Genomic DNA, 14,583 nt, shown 5'->3' on the forward strand with positions numbered 1-14,583 from the left:
AGTGGGGGTGGTGGGGACTCCTCTGAGCTACAGAAGGAAAGGTCTGGAGTTCAGACGAAACACAAGTCAAATTTACTAGGGTGCCCACAGTGGCAATGATGAGCATTTTGCTGTTTGAGTCATTCCTGGACCCAGAGCACTGCATGGCTTCCACAATAGCCGTATCCTCTTTCACCTTGTCGAAGACCACATGCTTAACCATCCGCCTCTCAGACCTGGCAGTGCAGGTAAAAAACTGGGTCCCATTTGTGTCGGTTCCAGTATTTGCCATGGGCAAGATGTCAGGATCTGCGTGCTTCAGGATAAAGTTCTCAACATCACATTCCTCCCCTTAGACGTGGACTTGCTGCTAGTGTGTGAGGTCACCACCCTGGCACAAAGACCCCAGAAAAGTTCTGTGGAATCAGGGATCTTCATAAGCAAACCTCAGTGCTCAGAACACCAGATTTTTGCTGTCTTTGGAATTTTGCAGACTACTTGAAGAAGATGTGGCCTAGGTCAGGAGGGTTGGCCTTGGCTAGGTGACTGTGGCATGGGCAGTGTCTGCAGAACCTCACCGGTACTCATTTTGAAGATTGAGTGCTTCTAGAATTCCTAGAGTAGCATTGTATGCGCTCTATAAGAAATCAGAATTAACTCCTGTATGTTTTTCCCTGGCTAGGTTTAAGGCTGATAAATTGCTATGTCAGCTATCCCCTGACGCTCTTCATTAGAGTTAGCGGTACTATGGTGAAATAATGCGTTGGGGACTGCGGCTGTGTAGAATCTGAGCTCAGGGACTCTGGGATTTTCCAGAAGAGAAGGCAGCTCCCTGGGCAGCAGAATGGGGTTACTGGGAGTTTTCACAGGCGCCTCTCTGGCTATGTGAGAGGGCCTGTGGTTAGTAGTATTATCATCATCCTTAATTTTCAAACATATTTCTAAAGTGGAAGTGTTTACTTATATAAAGAGATTTTCAGAGTCCACTGTCATCAGCAATTGCCTCATGTATCTAAAAGCATAATCATAGTTTTATTTTAATGAGCCTTCTATAATAGCTTGAAAAGCTTAGAATATCAATCTTTTACAAAATATTATTTAGAAAGAGCATTTTATGTCTCCAAAAGACAAACAGAAGTCAAATGACCTGAGCTGACAAGAAAATTAACATTTATCTACATACTGGCCTTTATACATTAGTTCGTTTGACTGCCACAATTGTTACACAGACATAATTAGCACAGTATTTTGCAGATGACTAAACTGAGTTTCAGAGAAATTTACTAGATCATGAATTGGAACCCAGGCCCCTCACTTTTATGTCCGTGGTGTCAACTATCATGAGTCCCAGTTCTCCTTCAACACATCCTTCCATCTTTCTGAGCCATAGTTCTGCTCTAGTTAATCACAGCATAACAAACCATTCAACACTTAATGGTTTAAAACAACAACTTAAACTCTCTGATACTCCAATAAGCTCTGTCGGCTTTCTTACGTGGTAGTCGGAGAGCAGCATCCCAAGAAGGTAAAAGTGAGGTAGCAAGGTGTGTTAAGAGCTAGGCGCAGAAGTCCCACAGGGCCATTTTACCACATTCTGGCAGGCAGAGCAAGTCGCAAGGCTAGCTCAGATTCAAATAGATTTTATCTTGATGGGAGGAGCTGCAAACATTTTATGACCATACTTATTTGGTCACTGCTTTTTCTATTTTAATTTTTAATGTTTTGTTATGTTGCATTATTACCAAAGCTCTGAAGAATGTTAGAAAATGAAGCTTTGGATTCTTAAATGTGTCTCCTAATTTTATCCTACTTCACATCATGAAGGAGTTATTTGAAACAGGTAATGATCATGAATATCCTTGAAAACCTATATATGGTGCCCTCTGTAATCGAAGGTGTTATTATGATTTACATAAGATGCTAGGACTTACAGCTGAAAGGAGGTTTAATAGATTAAAAGTAGATGAAAAAGAGATATGAACCCTAATCTGTAGTTCATATGACATAGAAATTTTCTCCTAGACTCATGGAAACATTAATGGCTTTCTGAAATGCAAAAAATGTGTTGTTTTTTTATTAAGTGTTTTGGTTTTTTTGTGTGTGTGTGTAGAATCAAGCAATGAATAAAAGTTGTGTGAAGTGAAAGTCTTGCCATCCTTTTGAGTTTGAGACAATGACTGAGTTATTGATAGCATTAGGTCCAGAGGCCTTCATACAAAGTTGTAGAATCATATAATGGCCGTGGAATGGTCCTTGCTAATGCAGAAATGTCTGTTAACTCAAGGGGCTTTCTCAAAAAATGAGATCCCTCATTTAAATAATTTCAGAATTATTCTAACCTTGAATATGACTTTCACAAAAGTACCAAGTCATTAATAAGCTACCATTTTATGTAGTAAATTATTACTCTTATCTCTTTTTCCTTCTAGAATCTAATGTGTTTTGGCATCTCAAAATATTATTTCAATGTGTTTAAAAGGAGTTCCAAAGTGGAAAACCTAAATGGTGCTCCAAAAAGCATATCCTCCAGTGATTTCTTTTCTTAGGGAGGGCTGGGTGAGATTTGGGGATTTTATTTAGGAAGAAGTTCTTGAATTAAACCTGAGTGATCTGTTCTTAAATGGCTCCAGTAACTGACAGTGTAAGGATTTAAAGCTTCATTTTTGTGGATTTTAGTTGGCTTTTGGTGTGTTTTTATGTATGTTTGCTCAAATTGTGTCCTTTACTATAAAGCCTAGGGATTAGAAAATACATAGCACTAGGTACAGGCATATTCTGTTCTTCTCACAGAATGTTTTAAAAATTGAGTTAGTTGCCAATATTTAATATGAGAAGACTTTACATAAAAGTCTGAATTCCAGCTTCTCTATAAAAATCAGAATATCTGATAATGTTGGGTCAGTATTCCACTTGAACACAATGGTTTGAAACTCAATAGAAATTGCCCTCTTTGAACAGGGCTTTGCAAACTGGTTCCCATCCCTACCCACAACACTTACCTAACCTGCTTCCTTGTGCTTTTGAGTTTGAGACACTGACTGAGTTATTGCCTAAAGGATCCAAATCTCCCCCACTGTTTAATAATCAAAGAATTTTGGGGCTTCTACTGGGCATATCAATGGTACATCAGCGATGACAAAGCATGGAGACTGAGGTATATGAGGGCAAAGAGAAAAGATGAATGTATGAGTTCTATCTGACTCCTGATCAAGCTCTGAATAAAAGTGGTACATTTTCTGCCTGTATTTGAACTATATCATAAAACCTGATTTTAGCAGTAATACTTCAGCACAGATTACACCTGCTCCTTTACAAATATTGCTTATCAGTCATTGTTAGCACTATATTGATACCCAAGCCAACACAGTCTGAAATTTTGTCTTCTCTCAGTATTCCTATAAAGCTACAAAGGGAGAAAAATAATTGTAATTTCAAATTACCTTAGATTCTGAATTCAGGAATTTAGATAAACTAAATAGTAGTCAAATCCTTTAATCAAATTTTGACAGTCTTTATGTGATAGTTATATGTATATAATACTTTATATATATTTAAAATGTTATGAAGTCTTCTGTGTTTGTTATTATTAAAGTTTTTTGAGTATATTTATGATTTTCATACCAATTTTAAGGCTGATTAGAAAGCAAAATTACCAGATGACTGTAGTTATACTTTCTGAAACAAGTGAAATGGATCATCATGGGTCCAGTTGAATCAAGTGGATCCAACAGAACAAGTTTTAAAAATTATCAGAATTAGTTTTTAATAATAGTAGCTAACATTATTGAATGTTTATTATGTGCCAATATTTTAAATATTCCATATTAATTAACTCATTTGTTCCAATTAGAAAGCCTCACTTCATACATAAGAAAATACAATTTGTCTAAATTCACAGAGAAGAGAGATTTGTTCCCTCACAGTCTTGTTACTAAGTCTGGTCTTTTCTCTCTGCGCTGTTACCACTCAACTTGTCTCTCTCAAACATGCTTCACAGCTTCCACTGAATTTCACAGATACCTGTTTTTAGACATTGTAATACTGTGCAGGAGTCTAAAGTTTACTGAGTTTTTGGAACATTCTGTATGAAACTTCAGGATTTATAATCATAGGTATTACAATAGCATAAAAACAAGATTCATCAGTACGAACATTGGTGGAAACTGAATTTTCCTTGTAAACTAAAATCGTGTGTTTTCACTCTAAATATTTCCTGTCAGAGATGGTTTGAACAGAGCCAGTGTACATTCTCAAAGTTACTAAAAAAAGTCATAATGTCCAAAGTAGAAAATCAAGGTTAGAATATTTGGATCTATTTAGAATGGCATCTGGTTGCAGGATCACAATCCAAGTGGTCCAAGTTTACACCACACACAATAGCACTTACATAAAGCATTTATGGCAGTGTAGAACCACCCATGTTCCTGACTATGAGGACTGGAGTTTAATGAACTAAGCTTAATAAATATAAGGAAGAAATATTGAGAAGAAGTAACTGGATACATAGGCAAAAATAGATGGTATAAATCCTTGATAGTTAAAGTGTGTCCATAGACCAAGAGCAGAGACATCACCTGGGAGCTTGTAAGAAATGCAGAATCTCAGATATCAGCCCAGACTTAGGGGAAGCAGAACCTATGTTTGTCTCAGCGGCTGGTTTGTATGCAGTCTGAAGTTTGAGAAGAACTGGGCTAAAGAGATTGGATTCTGCCAGTAATTAGCATTCAATCTTGAATAAGTCACTTACTAAGCTATTTATTTAGTTTTCTCCATTACTTACCACTTACTATGCATTGATTCTAGACAAGTTAATTTTGTAATCCTTATTTAGTTGCCTGTAAAATGGCGATAATAGTAATACCTACCTCATACTATTGTAAGGATTAAATGTGTAATAATTTTAAGGTATATAGAATATTGCTCACATATAGTATGTGGCTAAGAGAGAGCTTGTGATGGTTATTTTAGATGTTTCCCTCATAGTCTATATCACTTTACTGATCACATTGCAAGTGGGGTAATAAATTTCTCCCAAATGTCCTACACATGCTTGTCCAAATATGCTTGGTTTTTATTGCACATTTTCAACTTTATGAAGCAATGCAAAACTGTTTTCCGAAGTGGTTGTACCAATATAAATATGCTTTTAAAAATTGAAAAGTTAAAAGTAGCAAAATTTTCCAGGAGTTGAAGAGCCCAGTGGAAAGAACACTGGAATGGGGATTAGATAGACCATATTTTAGTCCCAATTCTTTTGACCTTGAACTTGTCATTTAACCTCTTTGGCTGTAATGGATATTATAAGAGGATATAAAGTGCTTTAAAATGCTTATAGTACTATTTTATAGATTTTATAAAACTTGCAAAACTGAACAATTAAGCATGTTATCTTCGTTATGAGAATCTGTGATAAAGAGTGTTCAGATAACTCTGTTTTGTGGCACTATATTGGATGGTTTTAGAAGCTTCAGAAAATCATTCAGATTATGAAATTACTGTTTCAGCCACAAACATATGCCATAATTGCCTATATCTAATTTCAAATCCATTATTTCTGTAAAGAACAATTTGCTACTTGAAAACCTGCACATTATGTAATGCCATCAACACATTTATTAAAATTTCAAATACAGGTCTGCTGATCTCTCCTCTTTCTGTCACCTTTTTGTCTAGGCACTATGTAAGCACATTTGTTGAGTCATTGCAGGCACACAACAAATATTCACTGAATGAAAGGCAGTGACCTCACCCTAATTGTCTGCTCTCCATTTGAAAATTCACTGAAATTTGTTACTCCCTGTTTTTGGTAGTAGAGTTTGTAGTAAAGTATCAACTGTATAGTAAGTAACCAAGAGTTTAAGTGTTTGGAGTTCACTGTAATTCTCTGCCTGAAAATCTGTCCCACATTCATAATTAGCTCAACCAGTATTTATGTTGGACCAGAGTGTAGTATGAAACTTTTATAAATGAATAGAACTTCTGGGATCTTCTTTAGTTTTCTGCTTTTGTTTCTCTTTCTCTATTAGTGATGATAAAATTTCCTGGTGAACATATGGCCAACACATTTAAAAATATTTAAGTTGAATTGTATGTTGAAGTGAAAGCAAATTAAATTAGGTCATTTTTTTTGCTCATTTTAATATATCTGCAAATCATATCCTATTGAAGTGCTCCATGATTTTTAAAGAGTGGTTTCTTAAAAAAAACAGAGGAATGCTATTTTGTTTAATCATCAGACTCATAAATAAATAAAGACTTCTTATCAACATATCTCTGAGACAGTGACGTTAAGTCCTTAAACAAAAGGCAGTCTCAAGAATCCATGTTTATATAAAGTTTAAAAATTTGGACATTTATCTGAAGGAAAATCTGTGGTTATGGATTCAGAACAATTACTTCAGCCTTGAGAGAACCAGAAAGAATTTACTGCCATGGAAAGGAATGTATAGATTAAAGCTGCAATGAATTTCAGTTTTCTTCTTTTTATTAGCTTTTGAAGGTATAATTGACATAGACATTTAGCATGCATATTTGGTATAGTGTTCAATTTGGTAAGGTTTGAAATATGTATAAACCATAAGGTCATCACCACAATCAAGATAATCAACATATTTAGTTATCTTTGGATCGATAGTGGTTGTTCAAGTGAAATATCAGAATCAGATTCCATCTATTCTCTAACATAATTTTACTCTGTTCAATTTTAAAATCAAAATTAGATTCATGTACATTTAGGTTGAGTTTAGGTATAAAGCATTGCTTTTGTAACTATTGTTTAGATAGATATTTTTAAAATTTAGGGTGTAGTTGGAATTCATACTGCAGCATGACTGGCCCCCAGTGGTGTCTCTGAAGAATAACATGATTGCTAGAGTCAAAGCAACAGGTGGAATTTAGAGCAATTGCACATCAGCTAAAATCATGTACTACATGCTAATTGGCAGGACTGGTGAAATGGAACATCAGGTCTTCCGTAATGGGAGGTGGCTACTATATTTAATTTTGGGATTCCCCAATGTGTAAAAAAGTGTTCTGATGCTCAGTGATATTCTAATGCAGTTGTTGTTCAGGAATTTCACAGAGGAAAGTTTAAACTGATTTTCACTTTCCAAGAAAAGAGATTTCTCTCTATCATCTCTATTACACTGGTATTTCTTAAATTGTATCTTTATTACATTACCAATTTTTCCTTTTGTTTTTGCATTTTTGATTTTCTTATAGCTTTTGATTGTGTTAAATGCTCCAAGAACTCTGAAATTGTACTTATATAGGGGAAAATTAAGGATCCACATAACAATGGCATTGTTGATTTGAGATCATTTTAGTGAGTATGGGAACCTGGGAGGTTTGCCTGTGACTAGTATGAGACAGGAAGATAGGAAGTCTTCAAATCCTAAATTACTATGTTTTGACCTGTCTTTTCTTGTCACTACTTTTCTTCATTATTTTATTGTCCACAGCAGTAGAAAAGAGGAACCATAAATAAGGTGGTGGGTATCAGGAAGAGAGTCTAGGTTAGAATAAGTGAAGCAGATATTATGCTCTTCTGCTTATAAGTATACTAGTAATTCTTCTATAGAAAAGCAAATTCTTCAGCATAGGAAAACACTCAGATAATCAATATATGGATTGGTCAAGACCAGTTATGAGTTTGACATGCACATCGGCACCACCACTAAATTTTCTCAGATTTTTCTGTTGAACTATTCCAGGCCACCACTTTGTACCTTTTACTCCTCTTTTCAGCCTGGGTCAGGAACTCTGGAGTCTTTATTCTTTGCCTTAATTTCTCATCTAAGTACATTTATACTGTATATCTCACTGCCTGTGCATGCCTACTATTCTTATATGGTTTTTGTACCTGTGGGTTTGTACTACTTAACTGTAATTTGGGCAATGGCAGATGGAGACCACATCCAGATGTCCAAATTTTGGGGGCCTTAACTAGCCTGGATACAAATCATGTCAAGTTAATTGTCATATGTCTTCTTTTATGACCCATATCCCTATCGCAGTCTATGAAATGTCTGCTCTCCTTACCCCCATTCACCACTCTCATATTTTTGGGGGTCTTCTGAACAAGTCTTCTGAGCAAGTCTATCAGCAGCCATAGGGCGTCTGAGCCCATTATCCTTTTTCTTCTACTGCCCACTGCTCTGTCACCAGGCTCCACTGAGGCACGAATGCCCCTGAGATGACAAAGACATTTTGTCTAATTGGAACTCATTCCCCATTGTGCCATGTTGAATGGCAGTTGAAGCAATGCAGCTTGTGCTCTAGTGCCTTACAAAGTTCATCCCAGTTCTTTCTCTAAAGTTCAAATATGATGAGGATTTGGTTGCTGATAAGGAGTTAAATGTCTGTGACAGCAGCCAACCTTTTCTGTGTTCTGAAAAAAAAACCTTGTTAGTACATGAATCTCTGTGACTTGCCACTTCTTCCATTTGGATGAGTTCCTTATCAAAAGGCCTGTTGGTCTCTTCATCAGTTAGGATTAATTGATTGATTACATATTTGATTTACCACTGGAACCAGTGCAAACCCACAGTAACCATGCCTTAAATGACATATTCCATTTCTTTTTCACATAAATCCTGACATGAATAATCTGGGGCTGGTAAGGAACTCCATCGGGTCAGGGATCCAAGACCTTCTCTCTTGCTACTCTGCCATCTTCATGATGAGGCTTTCACCTCACAGCCTGAAATGGGGGCTCCAGCTCTAGTTACCATGTCCAGAAGACGGAAGACAGGCGGGCAGGTGTGTTCATGCCTTGACTTGAAGGGGACACTCCCAAAGTTGCAAGCAATCTTTTTTTAAAAATCCTGTTGGTCATCACATAGTTACATGACCACACTTGGCTCTGGATGAGGCTTGAAAATGTAGCTTTTACTGTGGTAGCCTTGTATCCAACTGTTTTTATTATTATTAATATTATTAGCATATTATCAAAGCAAAAAGGTAGAACAGCTATTAAGGAACAAGTGGACTTTGTGACAATATTCATGCAAATGGGTTAATAGAACGCCCTGTCTACCAATCTACCTTGGGCCAAATCAATATTAATTGCCTCTAGGGCCATGATGGGCTACTTTATTTGATCCACTCTATGGCAGAATATCACCACTCTTTTAATTTCCCATCTGGCTAAGATCGTCTGCTATTTACAGAACTGTTCAGTGCCACTCTTCCTGTACCTTTTTATCTAATTGGATTTGCTCAGAGAGTCACACATTCTCTCTCTGCTGTGTAATAATTATCGATATGATGACAGTGATTTCCTGTCTGTGGTCTTTTCACCAAATTGTGTCACTGTGCTTTGATGACAAGTGTTCACTCCCCTAAAATTCTGTCCACTGAAAAAATACCTTGTTAGTACATGAGTCTCTGTGACTTGCTACTGCTACACAGAAAGGTGTATTTCTGATGGGGCTTTCTGCTAGAGTTAATAGCACTCATGTAGATCAATTATGGTAGACAACAGCATGTAATTCCCTTTTTTCTGACTCAGTCAGCCTATGTTTTTTCTGATAGATCTGGCTGCATCAAGTTATTAGTAATAATAACAGATTCCAGAATTCAATTGCGCCCAATTTATATAGTCCGAGAGTGTTTTCTTATCAAAGTTTGCTCTTTTTTCCTAATCCAAAGGGAAAATAAATCAGGATTGGTTAGTGTTAGATCATTTTCAGAGCTTCCTGTCTTGGCACATATTTATTTCAGGAAGTATTATATGAATGAAAAACTTTCTCATATTTGCCTAAAGCTGATCTCTTTGAAGGAGTATTAATTTTTAGAAACACTCAGGAGAAATTAGAGACACAGATTCAGAGAAATTAGACACTTCAAATATTTGAGCACTGTTAATGATTTCAGCTTTTAGAAAGCTAGTGTTGAACTTTGGGTTAGCCATTAGTTAGAGGAAAAAAAAATAGCTATAAATAATTTGCTCGTGCACTTAACACATAAGTATATATATACATGTGTGATTTGAATAAAGTGATAAAGAAAGCCTAACATCTTAGTGATCACTAAATGTTAGCCATGTGATCTTGGGCAAGCCATGTTTCAGAGTTTCCATTTCCTTTCTGTATTTGTCTATGTGTATAATATGTGTTGAATCTATTTTGAAAAATTAGAAAATACAGATGGGTAAAGCATGAGCAGTGCTTAGATGGAAATTTATAACATTCATTTTTTAGAAAAGAAGGAAGATACAACATCCAATAATCTAAGCTTCCACCATAGAAAGCTAGAGAAGGAAGAGAAATATACACACAAAGCAAGCAGAAGAAGAGAAATAATAAAAATTAGAGCAGAAGTCAATGAAATTGAAAACAGTAAAAAATACAACCAAAAAAACCAAAACTGTTTTTTTGAGAGGATCAATTAAAATGATAAAACTTACAGCAAGGCTCATCAAAGGAAAAAAAACAGTGAAGAGACAAATTACTAATATCAGAAATGAAAGAAGAATTCTCAATATTGATACCATATACATTAAAAGGACAGTAAAGAAATATTTAATAATTCAGGGGAAATGGACTAATTTCTTGAAAAACATAATCTACCAAAACTCATACAAGGGGAAATAGATCATCTGATTAAACTTATATCTATTAAAGAAATTGGAATGATAATTAATAACTTTCCAATCAAGAAAGCACTAGGGCAATCCCAAACAATCAATAAAAAACCTGTGTGAAATTAGTAAGTGATGCTAATAAGGTCATGGCTACAAAGTTAATACATAAAATTCAGTTGTTTTGCTGTCAGTAAACAATTGCAATTTGAAGTTAAAAGTACAACCTTAGTAATAAATCTAACAAAACATGTATATAATTTCTATGAGGAGAACTGCAAAACTCTAATTAAAGAAACCAAAGAAGATCTAAATATATTGAGAAATATTCCATGTTCATGGATAGGAAGACTCAATATTGTTGTCACTTCTTCCCAACTTAAATTATAGATTCAATATAATCCCAGGCAAAATTCCAGCAAGTTATTTTGTGGATATTAACAAGCTGGTTCTAAAGTTTAGATGGATTGGCAAAAAGACCCGAAATAACCAACACAGTACTGAAGAATAATAGTCAGAGGGCTGATACTACCTGATTTGAAGATTGAAAAGCTACAGTAATGAAGACAGTGTGCTACTGGTGAAAGAACAGTCACATAGATGAATGGAATAGCCCAGAAATAGACCTATGCAAGTATAGTCAAATGATCTTTGACAGAGGAGCAAAAGTAACTCACGGAGAAATGATACTTTACAACAGATGGTACTGGGATAACTGGAAATCCACATTCAAAGATATTGAATCTAAATGCAGATGTTACACTTTTTCAAAAGAATAACTCAAAATGGGTCAAGACTTAAATTTAAAACACAAAAACTATGGTTTTTTTCATAGGAGAAAATCTGTGAAAATATTGGTGATCAAATGTTGGATTTGATGGTTTTTAGATATGACACCAAAAGCATAATCCATGAAAGCAAATATTGATGTCAGACTTCATTAAAATTTACAACTTCTTCTTTGCAAAATACACTATTTCAAAAATGAAAAGACAACGCACAAACTGGGATATAAATCTTTGAAAAACACGTATCTGATAAAAGGACTCGTATTCAAAAAATATAAAGGACTCTTCATAAGAAATCCAAACATAATGAAACAAACAACTCAGTTTAAATTGGGTAAAACATCTGAACAGACATCTCAATAAACAAGAAAAACAAATGGCAAATAAGCATATGCTGGACATTATATGTCACTAGGCAACTGAAATTTAAACAACAAAAGACATGACTATACACCTGTTGGAATTATTAATATACCAAAACTGACAATACCAAATGCTGAGGGTGTGGAGTAACAGGGATTCTCAATCGTCACTGCTGGGAATGCAAAATGGCACAGCCACTTGGGAAGTTCATTTGGCAGTTTCTTAGCAAAGCTAAATACAGTTTATAGTCCTGCAGTTGTGCTCCTAGATATTTCCCAAATGTTATGAAAGCTTATCAAGAACCTCCTTGTGAATGGTTAAGCATAGTTAATTGTGCAAAACTAGGAGCAATTAAGATGCCCTTTAATCTGTAAATGGATAAACTGTGTTACATCGATATAATGGAATACTATTCATTTATGATGTGATAAAAAGAAATTATCAAGCCACAAAAAGGCATTGAGGAACCTTCAATGTATACTGCTAAGTGAAAGAAGCAAGTATGAAAAGGCTCCATACTTTTTGATTCTAACTATATAACATTCTGGAAAGGGTAAAACTATAAAGATTGTAAGATCAGTATTTGTCAAGGTTTCTGTGGAGATGGAAGAGTAATGAATAGATGAAACAGATTTTTAAGGTGGCCATATTATTTTGTATGATCCTGTAATGTTGGATACATAACATTATGTATCTCTTAAAACTCTTAGAATTGTACAACACAAAGAGTAAATGCTGATGTAAACTATGAAACTTAGTTAATTAAAAACAAAACAAAATCAACAAAAAGTTTTCCAAGTTCCAGAGATAGCTACTGGTAACATGTTAATGTATCTCTTTGCAAATGTGCATATGTAAATGATTCATAATCACAGTTTTTACATTAATGAATGAATTTTATATTTATCTCTGTGGTGTCAAAAATCCTCTTAATGTTAAATGCAGAGTAAGTTTTTGCAGAGATACTTCTATCTGAAAAGGAAATAACTTTAATTTCTCTATGAAATTCAATATGGTTCCCAGGGGAAGTGTCAAATTCTGGTCCTTAGTAGTGTTGACTGGGCTCCAAAGATACACAACTTTAGCATTATAATCATCTGTATTACTTTCAGTGTTCTTACTCCTCAATAATTTATTTATGTATTCATCCATTTATCCAGCAAAATGTTGCTGAGCCCATATTATGTGCTAGTTAATGTTTTTGGCACCAGGAACTTGTCTTGGTGGGGTTTACATTCCAATGGGGGAAAAAAGACATTAACCAAGTAAGAACTCAATTAATTATATCATTAGAAGTTGTGTTAGATGCAGTGAAATAGAGCACAGCTAACTATGAGAGAGTTTTACAAGGAGACCTAATTTGGCTTGGGTTAAGAAAGTATCAGAGGAACTTGCTATGAGCATGTGATACTGATTCATGAGGCAAAAAATGAGGACAACATTCCAGGCAGAGGGAAGTAAATGTGCAAGTCCTAAGTGGGAAAGAGCTGGTTGCATGTTGGGGCCTAAAGAAGGCCAGGGCCACGGGAGCATGGTCAGAAAAGAGGAACAAAGGGGAGTCTTTGGAATTGTTACTAAGTTCATTGGAATTGTTTAGGCATTTGCTAAGCTTATCCAATTTATAATTTGACACTTTTTCACTGAGAGGAGTGGAGGAGGAATGGAATAGAAGTTGGGGACCTAATAAGAAACTACTGTGATAGATATGGTGACAGGCAGTAATGGCAGGAGGCTGTGGGGATGAAGGGAAAATAATACATGAAGATAGGTTTTGGTGGAAGGATTTACAAGGTCAGGGATAGATTGTGGACAATTTCCAAGTTTTTGACTGGATACTATTCATTAACATGTGGAAGCCTGAAGGAGGAACACATTTGGGGATAAATATCCAGAAGTACCTGTAAGATTTACCATCCACTGGAATATTATTCACCTTCAGAGTGGGTGCATCAAGTGAGCAGCTCATAGGAGAGGTCAGAGCCAGAGAGAGAAACTGATCTGGTACAGATTTGAGATTTGAAGCCTCAGGAATGGACGCTGTTGTTGGGGAGTGTGCATAGGATGAGAAGGGAGAAAGCCTTTTAAACATTTGCTGAACATCTGAGTGCCTATTATGGAAAGGAAAGACACCCCAAGGAGGACTGAAGTAGCTGAAAAGATGGGGGCCAAAGAGGAGATTCTACCGCCTGAAGTAAGGAAAGAGAGGTTTCCAAAAGAAGAAGGAAATACTGTTAAAAGGTCAAGTGATATGAGGACTGACCAATCTCTACTAGGTTTGGCAACAACCTAGGGAGGTCACTAGGAACTTAGTAAGGTGTTTGTAGGTGTCTTGAAAGCATGTAACTAGAATGAACTGAATTTCTAGGATATCCTCCTCTTTATTCTTTTTCAGATTTGTGTAGTCTCATTACTGAGTGCATTTTCTGTTCCTTTCCACTCTCCCAAGTTATTTTCTCCACCTGCCTAATTTGTCTTCTCTTGTTGGGCAAAAATAAAAGCAGGACACAGGAAGAGGGAGAATGAAACAGGACAAAAGGTTAATACAACATATAGTTATTTTGTATTGTTCTTCACAGAATTACTTTCCTCCTTGTCATATTTACCTAATTTATTTACCTTCATCTACTTAGAAAAATCAATAATAAAGTATCTGTTTCATCAAGCCCATGTAAATATATTATTGTTTTGTGTACTCCTGATGTGGTTAAATCACAAATAGAGCTTTCTTTGCAACTTAATTTGGTTAATCAATAGCATAAAATGAAATTGTCCTTAAAATGGAGCACAAATACTATAAAACAGCTTGAGTCAAGGTAACTTGAAACTTTTCATCTTTTACTTCCTCCAGTTTTATAACACTCATAAGAAAAG

General features: G+C 35.5%; 1 protein-coding gene across 3 annotated transcripts in view; it reads left to right on the forward strand.

Moving 5' to 3' along the window:
* ANK2 (ankyrin 2) overlaps positions 1–14,583 on the forward strand; it is a 323,577-nt gene that overhangs the window by 38,223 nt on the left and 270,771 nt on the right. The window lies entirely within an intron of this gene.

Source organism: Manis pentadactyla, chromosome 5, assembly GCF_030020395.1.
Source record: "Manis pentadactyla isolate mManPen7 chromosome 5, mManPen7.hap1, whole genome shotgun sequence".
NCBI classification, from domain to species: domain Eukaryota; kingdom Metazoa; phylum Chordata; class Mammalia; order Pholidota; family Manidae; genus Manis; species Manis pentadactyla.